Source organism: Stenella coeruleoalba (genome assembly GCF_951394435.1).
Source record: "Stenella coeruleoalba genome assembly, chromosome: 16".
NCBI lineage: Eukaryota > Metazoa > Chordata > Mammalia > Artiodactyla > Delphinidae > Stenella > Stenella coeruleoalba.
The window spans coordinates 23,948,020-23,971,581 of record NC_137162.1 but is presented as its reverse complement, the minus strand read 5'-3'; the positions used below and the strand labels follow the sequence as shown (position 1 = coordinate 23,971,581).

The window sequence follows — 23,562 nt, the reverse complement described above, 5'->3', positions numbered from 1 at the left end:
ATGGAAGAGGCCCTTGTTTCCATGTTTCTACAAACACGTGTTCTACACATACCACCAATGCAAAATAAGGCCACTGTCCATTCTTTCTTTGCTCCAACCACCCCTCCAGCCCTCAGTCTTTTCTCTGTGTTGAGTCAACTTAAATACATGAAACGGTAAAACCTTAGGCATGGTGGAAAATTTGGATATTACCTTCATCTAAGCTCAGAGGTTATATTTAAAATACTAAGTAGTAGGTATCAATCAATCAGAGTAGACTGAGGCAACAGGGCTGGAACAGGGTAACGAAACTCCGTGCTGTACAGATGTTACTCTTTTAGTTTCTGAATTGTGGGAAGAACCTGGGGGAGAAGCAGGGGTGGTTGGGGGATATTTAGGGGCCTTGGGGAAACAGCAATTTACCAAATTCCATTATTTTAACATTATTAATGTTTGAATATTAGCCTTGCTTGTGCTTTATTATGCTCCATGTATTTTGAAATTCCATTAGGAGGTGCATAAACATTAGGATTGTTATGTCTTCTGGACAGATTGACTACTTTTTCATGACGTAATTGTCCTCTTAATCCATGGTAATATTCTTTACTCTGAAACCTACTTTTCCTGATAATAGTATAGCCACTCCAGCTTTCTTTTGACTGGTGCATCTTTTCCCATCATTTTCCCCATCATTTGCTTTTAACCTACTTGTGTCTTTATATTTAGAGTACTGTAGATGCTATATACTTGGATCTTGCTTTTTTTTTAATCCAATCTGACAATCTTTGCCTTTGACCACTTACATTGAATGTGGTTATTGATGTGTTTGGATTTAAGTCTATCATCTTACTCTTTGTTTTCTATTGTCCCATTTTTCCTCTTTTTCTTCCTCCTTTGGATTGAATATTTTTTTGTTCCATTTTACCTTCTTTTTTTGGCTTATTAAGATATGACTCCTTAATTGTGTTATTTTAGTTGTTGCTTCTGCATTTATAGCACACATCTTAAAACTTACCACAGACTAGATCCAAAGTGACATTTTGCGACCTCACATACGGTGTAAGAACCTTACACCAGTGCACTTCCATTTCTGCTTCCCAGCCCTTGGGCCACTGTAGCCATGTTCATTTCTACGTATGTTGTAAACCTTACAATACATTGCTATTGTTTTTGCTTTAAACAATCAGTGATCTATTAAAGACATTTAAATAAGAAGAACATATTTATCCATGTAGTTACCATTTCCATACTCTTCACTCCTTTGTGTAGATCCAGATTTCCATGTGGTATCAATCGTTATTTTTCTATGCAGTATTTTTAACATGTTGCTTCACTTTCTTGTCATTTATGTTGTTTCTAACAAAATATCTGCTGACATCCGTATCTTTGTTCCACTCTGTGTGCCGTACCCTTTTTCTCTCTTTCCTTGTGTCTTTATTACTTGTGTTAAGCAATTTGATTATGATGTACTTTGACGTTTTATTCATGACTCTTCGGGTTTTTTGTGCTTCTTGGATGTCGCTTTATAGTTTTCATCAAATTTTGAAAATATTCAGCCATTGTTTCTTCAAATATGTTTTCTCCCCTCCCTCTTCAGGAACTCTGAATTACACATGATGTCCTGCAGCACACTGCTGTGCTATTCCTTTTTTCCATTTTTTTCTTGTGTTTCATGTGTACAGTTTCTGTTATTATGGTTTTAATTTCACTCGCCTTTTCTTCTGCAGTGTCTAATTTGCCATGAATCCCATTCAGTGTACTTTTTAGCTCAGCCATTATAGTTTTTCTCTCTGAAAGTTTGGCTTGTATCCCCTTTTTATTTTTTTCATGTATATAATTAACACATACGCTTTTCCCTCCAGCTTCTTGAACATACAGAATACAGTTGTATTAACTGTTTTAATGTCCTTGTTTATTAATTCTATCACTTGTATCATTTCTGAGATGGTTTTGAATATGATTTCCAACAGTGGTAATAGTGACATCTTGGATTGGCTAATGTTTTGCTGTGGGGAGATTTCCTGTGTATTGTAGCATAACCCCTGTCCTCCCCCAACGAGATGCCAGTAGCATCTTCAGTCTTGACAATTAGAAATTTCTCCAGTCATTGACTAATGTTCCCAGATTGCCAGATTGGAGAGGGTGGAAAATCACCCGTAGTTAAGAACTAGTAGTTAAATCGGTTAATTTTTCTCCTCATTATGTGCGTGATTTTTCTGCTTCCGTCAATGCCAAATAATTTTTTTTTTTTTTTTTTTTTTTTTTTTTTGCGGTTCGCAGGCCTCTCACCGTTGTGGCCTCTCCTGTTGCGGAGCACAGCCTCCGGGCGCACAGACTCAGCGGCCATGGCTCACGGGCCCAACCGCTCCGCGGCATGTGGGATCTTCCTGGACCGGGGCACGAACCCGTGTCCCCTGCATCGGCAGGCGGACTCTCAACCACTGTGCCACCAGGGAAGCCCCAATGCCAAATAATTTTTCATTTGCTGCCAGATACTAAGATTTTTATCTTCTTGGCTGCTAGATATTTTTAAATTCCTACGAGTATTGTTGAGCCTTGCTCTGGGACACACTTAAGTTACTTGGGAATGTTTGAATTCTTTCACGTGTTAATGTTAAGCTTGATACGGTGGGACTGGAAGAGCATTTTGTTTAGGATTGATGTTGCCCCACTACTGAGGCAGAACTTTTCTGACGTATTCTACCAGATATCCCATGATGTATGAGGGTTGCCACTGTGGCTGATGGGCACAGTGATGCTTATTGACCTTGTGTGAGCTTCTGGGATTGCTCCCTCTAATCCTTTCAGGGGATTCTTTCTCCAGCCTTCGGTAGTTTCTTCACTTGCATGAACTGATTAACACTCAGCTGAAGACCTGAGGGGAACCCTCTGCGTTTCTCTAGAGTTCTCTCTGTTTCTGCAGCTTCTCCAGTACTGTTTCTTGCAAATTCTAGGCACCTTTGCCTGCCCAGATTCCCCATTCCATCACCTCAACTCAGGGAGATCACTGGGCTCTATATAAATATTTTACCCTGCGTGTAGCCTGGAGACTCTCTCCGTGCAGTGATCTGGGGCAATTGTAATACTTATCTCATTTGTTCCCTATCTCTCAGGGATCCCTGTTTTTTGTTGCCTGTTGTCCAATGACTTGAAATTGAAATGGAAATTGTTTGATATAATTAATTAATTAATTAGTCATTTCATGTGAAAGGTTAGATTCAGTCCTGGTTACTCCATCATGTCCAGAATCAGAAGTACCTATTCCTTATTTTTATACCTGATAAACGGAGGTCCAAAGAGGTGAATGTTTACCTAAGGTTAATTCAACTGGTCTAGAGGCAAAGCTGACATTAGATCCCAGATTTCTTTCTTCCATGTTTGTGCTCTTTTAGTCATTTTACACACTACAACCGTCCCCGCCAAAGGTAATGATTGGCTACTGGATCTTCTAGGACAAGATTTAAATCCCAGACACACAGAAGCTCATGGAATTCCTGCATCTTCTTTGATTCTTATTTGTCAAACATGTGCTTCTGTAGACAGGGTTGTGACCCCCGGAAAGAAGAGGCAGACTGTGTGTCAGCGTGAATATATTGTGCAGATTCTTGATTTAAGTTTTACAACTTTATGTTGTTTGATGTTGTAAAAATATGTACTGAGTTGTTGATGTGTCCCTTTAAAAAATTCCCTTTTGATGTTTAAGATATCCATTCAGGTCTCTGTCCATCACTGTTGCTAAGAAAGCTAGACTTTAAGTGTACAAAAAAAGCTTAGTAATAATGCACCAGCTCGGTGCTGTGTTTAGGAAGAGGCATCAGGCTAGTTGGGGTTGGTATTTTGGCTGAAGGTGCAAAATGAGATTGTTTTACCCACAAATTCTTACCAAACCAAGACCAGTAAAAACACCTCCAGCATGACTGACTGTATTCTCTCTGTAAGCGTCTACAGGTTGAAAAATACCTCTCCCATATAGAAGACATAGAAGGCAGGCAAGATATGTTCATTACTTTCTCCCATCTTGTGTCATCCCAGTGTGAAACATGAGGCTGGGCCACAAGTGTATTCCCCTTGCGTGCCTCTCTCTCCCTTGCTCACCATACCCTAGCCTTACTCCCTCTTTAATTCCTTAAGCTGGCCAGCCTCTTTCCTGCCACAGGACCTTTACAAAGCACTGTAGTGCTTTTTATTTCACATTTTGCATATGCTTTTATACTTCAGGTCCAGCGTAAGTGGCATCTCCTCTTAGAATACATCGCCCCCTGCCTGTCTCTCTCCTAGTCCCCCTTTATTCCCTTCAGCATGCTTCAGGATTTCCGGTTTTGAATTTACTTATTATTACACTGGTTCATTGTTTATCTCCTACTTTAGATAGTGAGATTCATGAGAGCTGGGATTTTATTTGCTTTATCACCCCTGCAGTGGTTGATTTGGGCAGTGGGACAACGGTTCACACTTGTTGGATTTGTGTTTATACAACAGCATCATCATGCAGGGCACTCAGTAGGCACTTGTGGAGTAGAATCTCCAAAAGCAATGAGTAAGTTTTCTGGGCATCGCTGTGTACAAAGCATACCCTCATTCTGGGTATAGAGTGACGGATGGCAAGGACCTCTTCCATCTGATCCCCACACCGTCTGCCTTGTCAGCTTTGGCAGTCAGAACATGGTAGCGCACAGTTCACTCCAGTTTGATGTCACTCGTAGTGTGATTCCCTGGCTTTGGAACTCTAGCAGTGATACGTACTGGTTGTTTTCAGTGCCTCTGACGTGTGACAAACCTTTTGTCCCTCTTGTCCGCTTTTATGCCTTGTCCCATTTTGGCCGCCTGGTCTCCTGGTGGGAGACCTTTAACAGGTGCTTCTGTAGATTCTGTTTGTTTGAATTAGGGCTCGTTTCCTTCCAGGTATTCACGACTCCTTGCCGTACCTGCTCTGCCTGTTGAGAGGAAGCTGGCGGTCTCCATGCCAGGATGAACGGCTCTGTGCTTCTCCAGTTATTTCCTCCTCAGGCAAACCCTGTCACACGTACTAATCTGGTCAGCCTTCTTCTCTTCTGAGATGCTCCTTCACCCATTCTGATATGGACCTGGGGTTTTTCTCCGTTGGCAAATGTATGCCTCTCTCCAGCACCTGTTCCCTCCCCCTTTCCTGCAACACTCCTCCCCCACAAATTCATTTCCTTGTTTAGCTATATCTACGCCTCATCAATAAATTACTTCTCCCTCACTCGCCCAGGCCCTGCAGTTTTATTCCCAGACCTTTCTGGGCCTTGCCCTTAATTATTTGGGCTGCTTACCGACTAGGCTACCTCCCTGTTATTTGTCATGAAGCCTGGTGTAATCGCCTTTCTTCTTTCCTCCCTTTGCTTTCTTATCATTGTTTTACACACTTGTAACTGTCAAATCAGTTCAGTTTTATAAGCCCACAGGTCCTCTCGACAGCAGCATCTCTCCCAAGTAGCCATAGAGGAAAAGAGAAAAAGCGTCGCTCTCCTCCATATTCTTCGTTCATCAGCCATTTCATCATCAGGCAATTACTGAGATTCAACTGTGTACTGCCCCCGGCGTTGGGGTGAGCAGTGGTGGTAGAAGGCGCAGACGGGTATTGAACCAGAATTATATTTTGTGGTAAACATGGAACCATGAAGGTTCTTGAGCTGGAAAATGACTGCTTATAGCTATGCCTTAGGAAGGTAGATCTGACACCACTGTGAACCCCGGGCTGAGGAGAAGGATGTCCAGAGGTGGGGCAGCGAGCTAGGGGAGTATTACAGCAGCCCAGGCAGCCCATCATGTTAAACTTGGGTTGTTCAGAAGGACAGAGAGAAGGGTCAATGCAAAAGGGATTTCTGAGGCACAGTTAACATGACTTGATGGTGATTAGAGGTGAGGGACGAGGCGAAATAGTCATGATGATTATAAGATTTCAGACCTGGGAGGGTGGGAGGGTTTGGTTCCGTTACAGAGTGAGGGAATGGAAGAGGAGAGGGGGGAGGAAGTGGGGAGGAGAAACATTGTTATGGGGGAGGGTTGATGAGCTCGGTTTCAGCATCCTGGAAGTGCAGTGCCAATGGCTCGCTGCACAACATTGGGAAATGTGAGACTGGAGCTCACAGGAGAGGCTGGAGCAGGATAAATTTGGGGAGTCATCCAATTAGAAGTGGGAGACATACCAGAGGAGCAGTTGTATGCATATTAAAAGGTAGCTAATACTGTGGCCAGTGGGTGTGGAACCCTAGTGTGGTGTGGGCCGGCCCTCTGGGCTGTGGACACTCAGTGGATGGAGCCCCATGGACAGAAGTGTCAGGGGCGATTTTCTCGAAGAGGTGGACTTCCCTTTGCCCCATCGTGTCATTTGTATTTTTTTTTCACGCTTTTCAATCCCTTTTCATATCTGGACACTATTTTCATTTGCATTAATTGTCTTTAACTTCAGTGTTTTCCTTCCTTTCTGTTTATCATCAGTCTGAAAATGGAGAGTAGATCACAGAGGAAATAAAAGCAACCAGTGCAAACTGTGAGTGATTGCCTTTCTGTAAAGCACGCTGGGCAGCAGAGATGGAATCAGAAATTCCTGCTTATTTCCCACTAACGCCAAGGAGGAAAATGATTAAACAAAAGTGTTGTAGAGACCTGTGTGCACTTTGCCTTCCTGAGAACCCCCGTGCGCTGTGCATCCTCTTTACTTGTCCAGAAGACTCGTTGCTCCCACGTCTTTTAGCCCTCACTCTCCTTTACAGCTATTTCTCGGTTTCTGTGTCTCTGTCCTGTGCTAGAATAGAGAAATGAGTCCAGCTTCCTCCGTTGGGCTCATCAGCCGCTCTCATTCCCACTACACTGCGTTATGGCTTTGCTGGCAAGGAAAGGGCTCGCTCTGCTCTCTGCGTGCATGCCGCCACGTCTATACAAGCTTACGCATGTGTCAGAGGAAGAGTTTGGGAAGCTCTCTCTGCCTGCTAGCTTTGCCAAGACCATTGAATTAAGCAGGCAATTTCCTCTCGCTTTGCCTTTCTGTAAATTTCCCAACCATATGGTATGAGGGGAGTTTTTGGATTATAAATAAACAACTGCTCATAAATCTCAGAGTTTTTGTTTTTCCCTCCAATGGGAATAAATAGAAACCATTGACTTGTAACTTCAGAAAAATGTGTTGGAGAAGAAGATAATGTCTCTCTCTCTTTCTCTGGATATAAATATTCCCCCCCACCATTTCTCCTTATGCAGTATGTCTTTTTTGCTGAGAATCATCTCTCTGGCTGGGTTCCACTGATTTTTTATTGCTGCCATTTTCCAACCTGGATGTAGACTGTTGCTTTAGGCAACATGAGTTTAGCCACATGGGCCTGGCCAGATTGCACTGGCCAGATGGGTTTGGTGCACAATTTCCCCTGCTGGAGTTGTCAGTTCCCCCCGTTTACAGGACACATGCTTCCTCACTGGGCTTGTGGCAAAGAAAGTGAAGCGGTGGATGCTTCCCATTCTTTTTTGGAAGAAGCCCAGCTTGGGCCTCATGCATGTTGGTCCGTGGGGTAGGCTGCAGCTTGGCCTCCCTTAAAGTGCAGATCTGTTGAAGGCATGAAGATGCCCAACGTTTGGCAGCCCTTTTGTTTCCTTTCCCACTACTAACTCTACTGTGAATCGGATGAGCATGTCAGCCGCCTAGGACAAAGGCCAGGATGGCATCCTGGGACTGGGGTGGTTCAGGCAAGGCACAGCTCAAAGAAGGCATGAGTCATAGTGTGAATGCAGATTTTGGCCTAGGAGGTAAGCTGAGTGTCGGTGCTGCTAGGTCAGCATGGGGTAAGGGAGCTCATAGTGGGGAGGGGGCAGGAAGGCAGGGGCCAAGGGCAGAGGTCAGCAGATGGGGCCCATGGGCCAAATCCAGCCTGCCTCCTGTTTTTGTATAGCCTGTGTGCTAAGCACAGCTTTCACATTTTTCAATGGTTGAAAAACAAATCAAAAGGATACCACGTTTTGAGTGGGGTAGTTCAACTCATGCTTGCCAGCCAGCCTTTGGGAGCACACATCCAGATATCCGCAGTCCATCCTGACTTCTCACGCTCAGTCCAGCCTCTTTATTCTCACGGAGGTGGAAAATAGAGGGCTAAATCTCCCTGGTTAAACATCTGTTCCTTAGCACCATTGAGAAGCTGATTTTAGGATTGGGTTGCGATGGCCTCTCTTTAAGGCATCTGCCAGTTTCTTTGGCTCAGAGAAGTATGACTTGCATTCTGAAGTCAGGCAGACATGATTTCAGACACCCACTGCGCTACTTAGCAGATGTGAACTTGAGCAAGCCGCTTGGTCTCTTTGAGAGTAGTTTCTTCCTCCCTCCCTCCCTCCCTCCCTCCCTCCCCCTCCCTCCCCTCCCTCCCCCTCCCTCCCCCCTCCCTCCCCCTCCCTCCCCCTCCCTCCCCCTCCCTCCCCTCCCTCCCCCTCCCTCCCCCCTCCCTCCCCCTCCCTCCCCCCTCCCTCCCCCCTCCCTCCCCCCTTCCTTCTCTCTCTCTCTCCCTTGCTCCCTCCTTCCCTCCTTCCTTCTTTCCTTCCTTCCTTCAACATTAAGGTCTTTCAGTCTTGGAACTGAAAATGTGTGTCCTTTTGCAAGCCTCTCGCTATTTCCTCCACCACACAGCCCCTGACAACCACTGTTCTACTCTCTGTTTCTGTGAGTTTGAGTCTTTTTAATTTTTTAGATTCCGCATATTAAGCGATACCATGCAATATTTATCTTTCTCTGACTGGTTTATTTCATTTAGCATAATACCCTCCAGCTTCATCCATGTTGTCACAATTGGCAGGATTTCTTTCTTATTTAAAGCTAAATATTATTTCATTGTATATGTGTGAATATATGTATAAATGTATATATATATACACACACATATACACACATATATATGTATGTATGTCACATTTTCTTTATTCATTCATCCGTTGACAGACACTTAGGTTGTTTCTATACCTTGGCTATTGTGAATTATGCTGCAGTGAACGTGGGAGTACAGATATCTCTTTGAGATCCTCTATTACCTTTGGATATATACCTAGAAGTGGAATTGCTGGATATGGTATTTCTAGTTTTAATTTTTATTTATTTATTTTTTGTGGTACGCGGGCCTCTCACTGTTGTGGCCTCTCCCGTTGCGGAGCATAGGCTCCAGATGCGCAGGCTCAGCGGCCATGGCTCACGGGCCCAGCCGCTCTGCGGCATGTGGGATCTTCCCGGACCGGGGCACGAACCCGTGTCCCCTGCATCGGCAGGCGGCCTCTCAACCACTGTGCCACCAGGGAAGCCCTAGTTTTAATTTTTAAAGGAAACTTTGTACTGTTTTCCATAATAGCTGTTCCAGTTTACATTTCAACCAGCAGTGTATGGGGGTTCCCCTTTATCCATATCCTCACCAGCATTTTTTTTATTTCTTATTTTTGTTTAGATAATAGACATCCTAACAGGTGTGAGGTGATATCTCATTGTGGTTCTGATTTGTGTTTCCCTGATGACTGGTGATGCTGAGCACCTTTTCATAAATCTGTTGGCTGTTTGTATGTCTTGTTTGGAAAAATATCTTTTCAGATTCTTTGCCCACTTTTAAGTGGGTCATTTGTTTTTTTGCTATTGCGTTGTATGGGTTCATCATATATTTTGGATATTAACCTCTTATTGAATATGTGGTTTGCATACAGTTTCTTCCATTCCATAGGTTGCCTTTTCATTTGTGAATGTGAAAAAAAAATTGTTTCTTTTTCTATGCAGAAGTTATTTTGGTTGAGGCAGTCCTATTTGTTTATTTTTGCTTTTGTTGCCTTTTCTTTTGGTGTCAAATTAAAAAAAAAAATCATTGCTAAGACCAGTGTCAAGGAGCTTGCCTCCCATGCTTTCTTCTAGGAATTTTATGGTTTCAGATCTTACATTCAAGCCTTTAATCCATTTTGAGTTGATTTTTGCATATGGTGTAAGATAATGGTCCAGTTTCATTCTTTTGCATGTGGATATCCAATTTCCCCAGCATTATCCTTCTACTGAAGATACTATCCTTTTCCCCATTGTATATTCTTGGTTCCTTTGTCAAAAATTAATTGACCGTATATGCATGTATTTGCTTCTGGACTCTCTTATTATGTTCATTGATATATGTGTCTGTTTTTATGCCAATGCCATACTGTTTTGATTACTATAACTTTGTAATATAGCTTGAAAACAGGACCTGTGATGCCTCCAGCTTTGTTTTTCTTTCTTTTTTCTTTTTGTTAACATCTTTATTGGAGTATAATTGCTTTACAATGGTGTGTTAGTTTCTGCTTTCTAACAAAGTGAATCAGCTATACATATACATATATCCCCATATCTCCTCCCTCTTGCGTCTCCCTCCCATCCTCCTTATCCCACCCTTCTAGGTGGTCACAAAGCACTGAGCTCATCTCCCTGTGCAATGTGGCTACTTCCCACTAGCGATCTACTTTACATTTGGTAGTGTATATATGTCCATGCCACTCTCTCACTTTGTCCCAGCTTACCCTTCCCCCTCCCCGTTCCCTCAAGTCCATTCTCTATGTCTTTATTCCTGTCATGCCCCTAGGTTCTTCAGAACCACTTTTTTTTTTTTAGATGCCATATATTTGTGTTAACATATGATATTTATTTTTCTCTTTCTGACTTACTTCACTCTGTATGACAGTCTCTATGTCCAACCAACTCACTACAAATAACTCAATTTCGTTTCTTTTCATGGCTGAGTAACATTCCATTGTATATATGCACCACATCTTCTTTATCCATTCGTCTGTCAATGGGCATTTAGGTTGCTTCCATGACTTGGCTATCGTAAATAGTGCTGCAGTGAACATTGGGGCGCATGTGTCTTTTTGAATTATGGTTTTCTCTGGGTATATGCCCAGTAGTGGGATTGCTGGATAACATGGTAATTCAATTTTTAGTTTTTTTAAGCAACCTCCATATTGTTCTCCATAGTGGCTGTAACAGTTTACATTCCCACCAACAGTGCAAGAGGATTCCTGTTTCTCTGCACCCTCTCCAGCATTTGTTGTTTGTAGATTTTCTGATGATGCCCATTCTAACTGGTGAGAGGTGATAACCTCATTGTAGTTTTGATTTTCATTTCTCTAATAATTAGTGATGATGAGCAGCTTTTCATATGCTTCTTGGCCATCTGTATGTCTTCTTTGGAGAAATGTCTATTTAGGTCTTCTGCCCATTTTTGGATTGGGTTGTTTGTTTTTTAATATTGAGCTGCATGAGCGGTTTATATATTTTGGAGATTAATCCTTTGTCCGTTGATTCGTTTGCAAATATTTTCTCCCATTCTGTGGGTTGTCTTTTCGTCTTGTTTATGGTTTACTTTGCTGTGCAAAAGCTTTTAAGTTTCATTAGGTCCCATTTGTTTATTTTTGTTTTTATTTCCATTACTCTAGGAGGTGGATCAAAAAAGATCTTCCTGTGATTTATGTCAAAGGGTGTTCTTCCTGTTTTCCTCTAAGAGTTTTATAGTGTCCGGTCTTACACTTAGGTCTCAAATCCATTTTGAGTTTATTTTTGTGTATGGTGTTAGGGAGTGTTCTAATTTCTTTCTTTTACATGTAGCTGTCCAGTTTTTCCAGCACCACTTATTGAAGATACTGCTTTTTCTCCACTGTATATCCTTGCCTCCTTTGTCATAGATTAGTTGACCATAGGTACATGGGTTTATCTTTGGGCTTTCTATATTGTTCCATTGATCTATGTTTCTGTCTTTGTGCCAGTACCATATTGTCTTGATTACTGTAGCTTTGTAGTATAGTCTGAAGCCAGGTAGTCTGATTCCTCCATCTCCGTTTTTTTTCCCTCAAGACTGCTTTGGCTATTTGGGGTCTTTGGTGTCTCCATACAAATTTTAAGATTTTTTGTTCTAGTTCTGTAAAAAATGCCATTGGTAATTTGATAGGGATTGCATTGAATCTGTAGATTGCTTTGGGTAGTATAGTCATTTTCACAGTATTGATTCTTCCAATCCAAGATCATGGTATATCTCTCCATCTGTTGTTAACATCTTTAATTTCTTTCATCAGTGTCTTATAGTTTTGTGCATACAAGTCTTTTGTCTCCCTAGGTAGGTTTATTCGTAGGTATTTTATTCTTTTCGTTGCAATGGTAAATGGGAGTGTTTCCTTAATTTCTTTTTCAGATTTTTCATCATTAGTATATAGGAATGCAAGAGATTTCTGTGCATTAATTTTGTATCCTGCTACTTTACCAAATTCATTGATTAGCTCTAGTAGTTTTCTGGTGGCATCTTTAGGATTCTCTGTGTATAGTATCATGTCATCTGCAAACAGTGACAGTTTTACTTCTTTTCCAATTTGTATTCCTTTTATTTCTTTTTCTTCTCTGATTGCCATGGCTAGGACTTCCAAAACTGTGTTGAATAATAGTGGTGAGAGTGGACATCCTTGTCTTGTTCCTGATCTTAGAGGAAATGCTTTCAGTTTTTCACCATTGAGAATGATGTTTGCTGTGGGTTTGTCATATATGGCCTTTATTATGTTGAGGTAGGTACCCTCTATGCCCATATTCTGGAGAGTTTTTATCATAAATGGTGTTGAATTTTGTCAAAAGCTTTTGCTGCACCTATTGAGATGATCATATGGTTTTTATTCTTCAGTTTGTTAGTATGGTGTATCACATTGATTGATTTGCATATATTGAAGAATCCTTGCATCCCTGGGATAAATCCCACTTGATCATGGTGTATGATCCTTTTAATGTGTTGTTGAATTCTGTTTGCTAGTACTTTGTTGAGGATTTTTGCATCTGTATTCATCAGTGATATTGGTCTGTAATTATCTTTTCTTGTAGTATCTTTGTCTGGTTTTGGTATCAGGGTGATGGTGACCTCATAGAATGAATTTGGGAGTCTTCCTTCCTCCACAATTATTTGGAAGAGCTTGAGAAGGATGGTTGTTAGCTCTTCTCTAAATGTTTGATAGAATTCACCTGTGAAGCCATCTGGTCCTGGACTTTTGTTTGTTGGCAGATTTTTTGGTTTTTTTTGTGGTACGCGGCCCTCTCACTGTTGTGGCCTCTCCCGTTGCGGAGCACAGGCTCCGGACGCACAGGCGCAGCGGCCATGGCTCATGGGCCCAGCTGCTCCGCGGCATGTGGGATCTTCCCGGACCGGGGCATGAACCCATGTCCCCTGCATCGGCAGGCGGACTCTCAACCACTGCACCACCAGGGAAGCCCTGTTGGAAGATTTTTAATCACAGTTTCAGTTTCATTACTTGTGATTGGTCTGTTCATATTTCCTATTTCTTCCTCATTCAATCTTGGAAGGTTATACCTTTCTAAGCATTTGTCCATTTCTTCCAGATTGTCCATTTTATTGGCATAGAGTTGCTTGTAATAGTCTCTTAGCATGCTTTGTATTTCTGCAGTGTCTGTTGTAACTTCTCTTTTTTCATTTCGAATTTTGTTGATTTGAGTCCTCTCCCTCTTTTGATGAGTCTGGCTAATGTTTTATCTATTTTGTTTATCTTCTTAAAGAACCAGCTTTTAGTTTTATTGATCCTTCCTATTGTTTTCTTTGTTTCTATTTCATTTATTTCTGCTCTGATCTTTATTTCTTTCCTTCTGCTAACTTTGGGTTTTGTTTGTTCTTCTTGCTCTAGTTCCTTTAGGTGTAAGGGTGGATTGTTTATTTGAGATTTTTATTGTTTCTTGAGGTAGGCTTGTATAGCTATAAACTTCCCTCTTAGAACTGCTTTTGCTGCATCCCATAGGTTTTGGATCATCGTGTTTTCATTGTCATTTGTCTCTAGGTATTTTTTGATTTCCTCTTTGATTTCTTCAGTGATCTCTTGGTTATTTAGTCATGTATTGTTTAGCCTCCATGTGTTTGTGTTTTTTATGTTTTTTTCCCTGTAATTGATTTCTAATCTCATAGCATTGTGGTCAGAAAAGATACTTGATATGATTTCAATTTTCTTAAATTTACTGAGACTTCATTTTTTGACCCAAGATGTGATCTATCCTGGAGAATATTCCATGCGCACTTGAGAAGAAAGTGTAATCTGCTGTGTTTGGATGGAATGTCCTATAAATATCAATTAAATCTAACTGCTCTATTGTGTCATTTAAAGCTTCTGTTTCCTTATTTATTTTAATTTTGGATGATCTGTCCATTGGTGTAAGTGAGGCGTTAAAGTTCCCCACTATTATTGTGTTACTGTCGATCTCCTCTTTTAGAGCTGTTAGCAGTCGCCATATGTATTGAGGTGCTCCTATATTGGGTGCATATATATTTATAAATGTTATATCTTCTTGGATTGATCCCTTGATCATTATGTAGTGTCCTTCCTTGTCTCTTGTAACATTCTTTATTTTAAAGTCTATTTTATCTGATATGAGTATTGCTACTCCAACTTTTTTTGATTTCCATTTGCAGGGAATATCTTTTTCTATCCCCTCACTTTCAGTCTGTATGTGTCCCTAGGTCTGAAGTGGATCTCTTGTAGACAGCATATAGATGGGTCTTGTTTTTGTATCCATTCAGCAAGCCTGTGTCTTTTGGTTGGAACATTTAATCCATTCACGTTTAAGGTAATTATCGATATGTATGTTCCTATGACCATTTTCTTAATTGTTTTGGGTTTGTTTTTGTAGGTTCTTTTGTTCTCTTGTGTTTCCTACTTAGAGAAGTTCCTTTAGCATTTGTTGTAGAGCTGGTTTGGTGGTGCTGAATTCTCTTAGCTTTTGCTTGTCTGTAAAGCTTTTGATTTCTCTATGGAATGAATGAGATCCTTGCTGGGTAGAGTAATCTTGGTTGTAGGTTCCTCTCTTTCATCACTTTAAGTATATCATGCCACTGCCTTTTGGCTTGTAGAGTTTCTGCTGAGAAATCAGCTGTTAACCTTATGGGAGTTCCCTTGTATGTTATTTGTCGTTTTTCCCTTGCTGCTTTCAATAATTTTTCTTTGTCTTTAATTTTTGCCAGTTTGATTACTGTGTGTCTCTGTGTGTTTTTCCTTGGGTTTATCCTGTATGGGACTCTCTGCACTTCCTGAACTTGGGTGGCTATTTCCTTTCTTATGATAGGGAAGTTTTCGGCTATAATCTCTTCAAATATTTTCTCAGGTCCTTTCTCTCTCTCTTCTCCTTCTGGGATCCCTATAATGCGAATGTTGTTGCATTTAATGTTGTCCCAGAGGTCTCTTAGGCTGTCTTCATTTCTTTTCATTCTTTTTTCTTTATTCTGTTCTGTGGCAGTGAATTCCACCATTCTGCGTTCCAGGTCAGTTATCCGTTCTTCTACCTCGGTTCTTCTGCTATTGATCCTTCTAGTGTAGTTTTCATTTCAGTTATTGTATTGTTCATCTCTATTTGTTTGTTCTTTAATTCTTCTAGGTCTTTGTTAAACATTTCTTACATCTTTTTGATCTTTGCCTCCATCGTTTTTCCGAGGTCCTGGATCATCTTCACTATCATTATTCTGAATTCTTTTTCTGGAAGGTTGCGTATCTCCACTTCATTTAGTTGTTTTTCTGGGGTTTTATCTTGTTCCTTCACCTGGTACATAGCCCTCTGCCTTTTCATCTTGTCTGTCTTTCTGTGAATGTGGTTTTTGTTCCACAGGCTGCAGGATTGTAGTTGTTCTTGCTTCTGCTGTCTGCCCTCTGGTGGATGAGGCTATCTAAGAGGCTTGTGCAAGTTCCTTGATGGGAGGGACTGGTGGTGGGTCGTGCTGACTGTTGCTCTGGTGGGCAGAGCTCAGTAAAAGTTTAATCTGCTTGACTGTTGATGGGTGGGGCTGTTTGGTCTGAGGCGACCCAACACTGGAGCCTACCTGGGCTCTTTGGTGGGGCTAATGGTGGACTCAGGGAGGGTTCGCGCCAAGGAGTACTTCCCAGAACTTCTGCTGCCAGTGTCCTTGTCCCCACGGTGAGCCACAGCCACCACCCGACTCTGCAGGAGACCCTCCAACACTAGCAGGTAGGTCTGGTTCAGTCTCCCCTGGGGTCACTGCTCCTTCCCCTGGGTCCCCATGCGCACACTACTTTGTGTGTGCCCTCCAAGAGTGGAATCTCTGTTTCCCCCAATCCTGTCAAAGTCCTGCAGTCAAATCCCACTAGCCTTCACAGTGTGATTCTCTAGGAATGCCTTCTCCCGCTGCTGGACCCCCAGGTTGGGAACCTGACTTGGGGCTCAGAACCTTCACTGCAGTGGGTGGACTTATGTGGTATAAGTGTTCTCCAGTCTGTGAGTCACCCACCCAGCAGTTATGGGATTTGATTTTACTGTGATTGCACCCCTCCTACTGTCTCATTGTGACTTCTCCTTTGTCTTTGGATGTGGGGTGTCTTTTTTGGTGAGTTCCAACGTCTTCCTGTCGATGATTGTCCAGCAGCTAGTTGTGATTCTGTTGTTCTCGCAAGAGGGAGTGAGAGCACGTCCTTCTACTCCGCCATCTTGGTTCCTAATCCTCACTTCCTTGATTAAATTTATTCTTAAGTATTTTATTCTTTTTGATACAACTCTGATGGGATTGTTTTCTTAATTTTTCTTTCTAATAGTTCATTGTTGGTATATAGAAACACAACTGATTTTTGTATGGTGATTTTGTATTCTGCAACTTTACTGCTGCTTATTAGTTCTAACAGATTTTTTGTTTTTTGGGTGTTTTTGATGGAGTCTTTAGCGTTTCCTATATATAAGATTATGTCATCTGCAAACAAAGACAGTTTTACTTCTTTTTTTCCCCCAATTTGTATGCCTGTTATCTCTCCTTCTTGCATTATTGCTCTGGCTGGGACTTCAAAGGTTATGTTGAATAAGAGTGGTGAGAGTGGGCATCCTTGTCTTGTTTCTGATCTTAGAGGAAAAGATTTCAACTTTTTACCACTGAGTAATAATTAATAATATCATTAGCTGTGGGCTTGTTATGTGGGCTTGCCTTTGTTATGTAGAGGTGAATTCCTTCTAAACCCAATTTGTTGAGAGTTGTTTTTTTTTAAATGTTTTGTTATGAAAGGATGTTGAAATATCCTGGTTTCTTTATCTGAAATATTGGGATAAAAGTAAAAATATCTGTCTTAATGAAAGTGCCTGACACATGGTTTGTTTGTTCGTTTTCCGATTAACATGGTGTTTTGAGTATTTAGAATAGTGTCAAACAAGTCATAGGCACTGTATAAATAATTTGCAAATGAATAGGTAATCAGCAAAGTATATTCCTGTTCTTTTGGTGAGTAGAATGTGTCTCAGTTGAGCTCAGAATATTTTTGGAAGCAAGAAGGCATTAGTTGGTCAGTCTTTTATGTATACGACAAAATCCTAACTTCAAAATTCTGAAATCTCACCTCATGTTTGTGGCAGAGACTGAATAGAAACAGGCATACCAGCAAGATATTATGGGTTTGATTCCAGACCACTGCAGTAAAATGAATATGGCAGTAAAATGAGTTATCCACATTTTTTGGTTTCCCAGTGAATGTAAAAGTTATGTTTACACTATACTGTAGTATATTAAGTGTGCAGTAGCATTATGATGAAAAAAACCAAGGTACATACCTTAATTAAAAATACCTTATTGCTAAAAAATGCTATCATCTGAGCCTTCAGCTAGGCAGAATTTTTTTGCATTAGTAACATGAAAGATCACTGATCACAGATCATCGTAACAAATAAAATGATAATGAAGAAGTTTGAAATATTGTGAGAATTACCAAAATGTGGCACAGAAACACGAAGTGAGCAAATGCTGTTGGAAAAATGGTGCCGATAGACTCGCTCGATGCAGGGTTGCCATGACCCTCCAGTTTGTAAAAAACCCAGTATCTGCCAAGCACAAAAAAGCAAAACACAATAAAATGAGATGTGCCTGTGTTCACGAAGCCTGTTTCATCTTCATCCAGGACAAACAATTAGACTACATTCCTTCACTGACATGTAGTCATAGGACTGAACTCTGGCCCATAGAAGGAGGCTAGGAGTGATGGGTGCCACTTCCATACATGGTAAAAACCATGCTCACTCATTTCTCCTTCCACCAGTTCAATTGAGAATTCCTAAGATTTGGAAGAGAGCAGAACCCTGATACGAGAGGAGCTCAGTTCTTTGAGTCATGGTACGGAACCAGAGCCCCTTCCTGCCCCTCCCCTCCCTGCTAGTCCATATTGGACTGTGGTGTGAGAAGTACACTAACATAGTGTTAAGTCACTGACGCGTGGGTGGTGTTTGCTACTGCAGTTAGCTCCTCAGTGCATACAGTCTCTGGAATGCATATCCAGCCCTCCTACTCCTACATTCACTTTGTTCTCCAGCCAGAATGTCTTTTTACTATTCCCAAGATACACTGTATCTTTCCAGCATCTAGCATAGCACCTTTTACACCATAGGCGCTCAATAAACGTCTGCTGATTGATTTCTGGGTCGAAGAATGAAACAGCAGCTTCCTATAAAATGCAAGCATGTTTTATGTTAGACCGATCTGATATTTCAGAGGAAATATACATTTGGGGGTGATTCTCTACTACAGGATTTAGTATACAGCTCTTAAACAGAGAGTTCAGCTTACCTGGAACATTAAATCTAATGTTAAATTTACACACAGCCTTTCAGGGAGGTTCCTACCGTATACAAGGAAAATCCAGCCATATAGAATTCTAGGTGTGTTAGAGCAGCTTTGCAGATGGGCTCCATCCAGGAGAGATGGTTCTAGGCCGGGATATATGACCTTGCGGAAAATTTTGGGGGCCCAGAGGTCTTCCCATCCATATTCAAGTGCTTACAATAGAAACAGCCTATCTTTCCTCCACTTTGAGAAAGACTCACCTAGCTTTTCTTTCATGCTCTTGCCCCTCTGATGAATTGTATGACTGGTGTTGAAAATCCGGAGTATGACCACTACTTAACTTTCTGCTGCTTTTACACAAATTAGGTCAGAAAATGGAGGGGAAATGAATTATACTCTCGGTCAGAGGTTGTACAGAGAACTGTAGTTGCCCAGTGTTGTTTTCTTTCATCCATCAAGTATGTTGGACATCTTGCCATCTTCTCAATGCTAACCATCACGGTAATAATAGAAGGCATTTGCTGAGTGTTATGTGCTATAAGCCTTAGGTTAACTTGAGGTTAACATTCCCTTTACCCACCCATCAGCTGCTGCAAGAAATGTGATGACTTCCTCCAGAGGTCACCCCTTCCCACATCTGCGATGGCCAATGACTGGCTGGTATGGGGCACAAAAGCCTGGCCGTTTGCCTCAGAATGGCTTAAGTCTGTGGTGAGAGCTCTGCACCAGAGTCCCCCTGTGGATCAAGCTTTACCTGGAACCACAACCTTGTTGGTCTGATGCCCCTTCCCTATCTTGCCTTCCTCTCTTCCATTAGGTTTGGCCTAAGAGCACTCCCTCAATCATTCTTCAGCTTCCAAATCCCAGACTCAAGCTCTGATTTTAGACAACTCAGCCTAGGATGTTTTTTCTTTTTTCTCAAGGTCACTTTATACTCTGCTCCAGAGATGTCAGTTCTACTCTTGCTTCCGTCCATGGTAACAGTATTCTCTTAGGCGCTCAGGCTTAGAACCTTGACGTTGTCTTTACCTGTTCCTTCTCTGTCCCTGTCCAGGAAACACAGTGTGTGTCTTCTGTGCTCCTCTTTCATTTCTTACAACACAATATCATCAGGTTAGTGGATGGATTCCTAGTAAGTCTTTCTACCTCCAGAAGGACAGGCTTCACCAACCCATCATATCCATCAGCAACAGATTAGTCTTTCCAGATGGGCTTCTATCATGTCCCTACCCTATTCCAGAACCTTGGGGGCCCCAATTGCTTGTAAGATTAAGTTCAAGCTCTTTAGCAGATATTCAAGACCCTCCACAAAGTCTTATTCTACTTATCTAAACTTACACCCTTTTATGCCTGTGTATAAACATTTCTTTCAGGCTGGGCCCATCTCCTAATTTTCTTCTGAAAATACGTGCATGTTTCAGGTTCCAAGCCTTTGAACATGGTCTTTGTATTCCTTTGGGCTCCTAATACTCCACCTTTTCCTCAAAGTTCACCTCTTCAATGAAATCTCCCTTCCTCTCCTCTGAGCTCCTTTAGCGCTAATGAATATCATTATCTTCATCATTTTCATCATCATCATCATCATCATCGCCATCACATTAAGAACCTATATATAGTATGCCTGAAATTGTGATAAATGTTTTATGTGCATTTCCTCATTGAGTTCTTCACTGAGTTCTGAAAACAACCCTGTGAGGTACTTAGTTTAGGTAGTTTTGCCTGTTTTATAGATCAGAAAACCTAAGTTCAAAGAGGTTAAGCGACCTGCCCAAAATCACATAGTAAGGGGTGTGGAGCCAGGTCTTGAAGGCACCATGACACCAAAATGTGTGTACTTAACCACACTGCTATCCTATTGAATTTGGTCTAACTTCTTCCTACTCATTTATCCTTTATTCACTTTTTCATAGTGATTTCATAGTGATTTAGTGATTTAGTGATTTCATAGTGATTTCATAGTGAAAATAGTGATTGAGTGCCAGGGACTGGACACTAGGGACTTAGTAGGGCCCTTGTCCTCACAGAGTTTTATCTAATTGTTTTCCTGAGCCCCTTTCCTAATTGCTGTCCCTCTCCCTAAGCTTCTCCCTCCCCACTAATCTCTCCAGGAGAGGACTCTATCGAAATTTCACCTGTGTGCTGTGTCATTTTGCCTGTCATTTCCTGATGGTTCAGGTGCTGTGTTTAAAATGACATGTCCCTTGGCCTTCAGGACTGACTCATGCCATGCTTTTTAGTTATTTAGTGAGAAATGGTCTTGTCTCCCCAAGACCATATGATACTTTCTGAGAGCATTCCCGTAGGTGCCTAGATTAGGTGATCCGTAGGCTGGTAGACCTTTGGGAAGCTGAACACTTATTCCAGAGACATGCCCAAGCCCAGGCAATTCTTTTTCAGGACCTCAGTAGCCCTTGGTGATGACAGATTTGCATCCCTAGAGCATAGATCTGCATTTTGAAAGCAACCAGAAGCCATTTGGAGCTTGGTCAGATGCACAGAAGGTTGGAGATGGCAGGGACTTTTGAGATCACTGATTCCAACCCTCTCATTTTACAAAAGAGGAGAGTAAGCAAACTGTGAAGCATTGTTTTGGGTTGGAAACAAGGAGTGTCTGTAACGATAAGATTCTGGAAGCCCAATAGACCAGAACTTGTGGGCCTCGCTGAATGCTGAAGTTTGAGCCCCTGGGGACAGTCAGCGCTTTGTGTTGCTGCCAGTCCTGGTGTTTGTTGGTGGGCTGGGAGGTACTGCTCCCCACCAGGCTTCTGGCTCTTCTCCGCATCTTGACCTGCGCACTTGAGCACCGCCTTTCCCCGTGGGAGCAGCCTGTGTCAGGAAAGGCACTGAGCTCCAGGGACTCCGAGAGGATGTGAGCCTGAGGAGTGTCTGTGTATGTTGAGGGGGGTGGGCTGTGCGGAGCTGGCTTCTACAGGATCTCGCATGAATTGGCAGTGAATGTCTTTTAATATAAAGACACCGTCCTTTCTTTCCAGTGATACTTTTGGCCTGGGCTTCTGTAGCCTCTCTGTACCAAAGACCCCAGACCCAGGTGTCTGGGATAAAATATTTTCCCGTTCAGTAGATTGTTCAGGCTATAGGCAGTGCCTGTCATCATTTCATGCAGCCCTTCTCATTTTTCAGAGGGGAAATAAAGGATGGCGGTTAAATGGCTTTAGAAAGAAATGAAAGTGTATCCAAGAACTAAGCTGATTCTTGCACTGTGCTTTATGTAGATTTTCTCGTTGGGTCCTCCCAACAACCCTGCCTGGTAGCAATTATTATGCCTATATTAGAGATGGGAAAACTGAGGCCCAGAAAGCAAAGGCAATGTGCACAGGGTTATATTGCTAGTAGGTGGGAGAGCAGGAATTCTAGCCTAATTTTGACTTCAAATGCTCTCCTTTTTAATACCTGTAATACCTCCTAGTAGGAAATGTCTTCAGAGATTCCCTGAAAGGATGAGTCAGTGAAATCTCTACTATGTGATACTTTGAGAAACAGAGGCTTAGTTACCACTGTTTCCAATAAACAGCTACGAATTGAAGTAGAGCGCACGGGATTTGGAATCCATTGACCTGGGTTCAAGTTCCAGCACTGTCATTTACTTAGTCACTTAACCTTTCTGAGTCTCTATTTCCTCATTTTTCTGACAAAGATAAAATACCTTTGTAAAAGGGTCATCGCGAGAATTAAATGAAATATCTCAAGAGAAAGTGTTTCGTATAAAGCACTACGCAAATGTTAGTTCCTTAAATGCCACAGCGACTTAGGGTGGCAGTCTCCCGAGAAATCAGTTATTGAGCCCACGTGTGAGCCAAAGGCTTGATCCCCGACCTCAAGAAGCTTATAGTTTTGGCGGGGAGAAGAGGCAATGAGAATCAGAGAGTATAGTCCAAATTGTGCTGCAGTGATATAAAAGTAGTAAAGAATCAGAGAAAGGAAATATCACCGTAGGGCAAGGTAGATGAGAAGGCTTTATGTAGGAGGCTGGATTTGAACTTTATGGGGTCTGGCGAAGAAGACTGTTTGAGGTGAGAGGAGATTTGCAGGAAGTCCATAGCTTTAATTACAACTTGAAAAGATCTCTTTGTAAGTTGCAGTCCTCTGGGACCCGGTTGTTTGACGTAGAGCAGCAGTTCTCAAAGTGTGGTCCTGGGAACCCTGGGGAATGCCCACAACCCTATCAGGGGATTAATGAATATATTTTATGATAATAGTAAGTGTTATTTGCCCTTTTTTATTCTCATTCACTCACAAGTGTACAGTAGAGTTTTCTAGAAGCTACATGACGTATGTGATGTCATAATGATTAAATGCAGACGTTGATATGAGAATCCAACTGTCTTCCATTAAGTTGGATATTAAGGAGCTTTGCAAAAAATGTAAAAAAAAAAAAAAAGCCACACTTTCTCACTAACTTGTTTTTGTTAGGGAAACTGTAGTTGTTTTTCATAAAATTATGGTATTTATGTTTTATTATTGTTATTTTAAAATAAATGAATAAATATTGTAAAATTTTATCAGATGCAATTTCTAATACAGTACAGACTGATGGATATAACATATGAATTAAATCTCTTAGGATCCACAATAATATTTAAAAGTATCAAGGGGGTCCATTGTTAAAGACATGGTATTCCAGTGTAAAGACACAGTTAGGGTCTCATATTTTTATAATGCGTTGGTGCCAACACACCTATTTTTAGAGATTTTAAAATACTAATGCCCAGTGTTGGCCAGTATGCAATGAAACTGGTGCTCCCAAGTACTGTTAGTGGAAGTGCAGATTGACCAGAATATTTATGTCATGCAGAATATTTTGTAACAATTACCATATTAATGATAATTTTTACCCTTTGAGCCAATAATTACATTAACATGGATATACTTTAAGGAAACAAAGACGCATACAAAATTTATGTAGAAGAATACACACTACAGTTATTTACTATAAAAATTTGGCCAGAAACCAACCATCTGACCGAGAAGGCAGTTAAAGTAAATTATGATACATTTATACACT

At 41.5% G+C, this 23,562-nt stretch overlaps 1 protein-coding gene across 7 annotated transcripts in view; it reads left to right on the top strand.

Annotated features, from left to right (window-relative positions):
- Positions 1–23,562, top strand: part of SORCS3 (sortilin related VPS10 domain containing receptor 3) — a 742,043-nt gene that overhangs the window by 381,150 nt on the left and 337,331 nt on the right. The window lies entirely within an intron of this gene.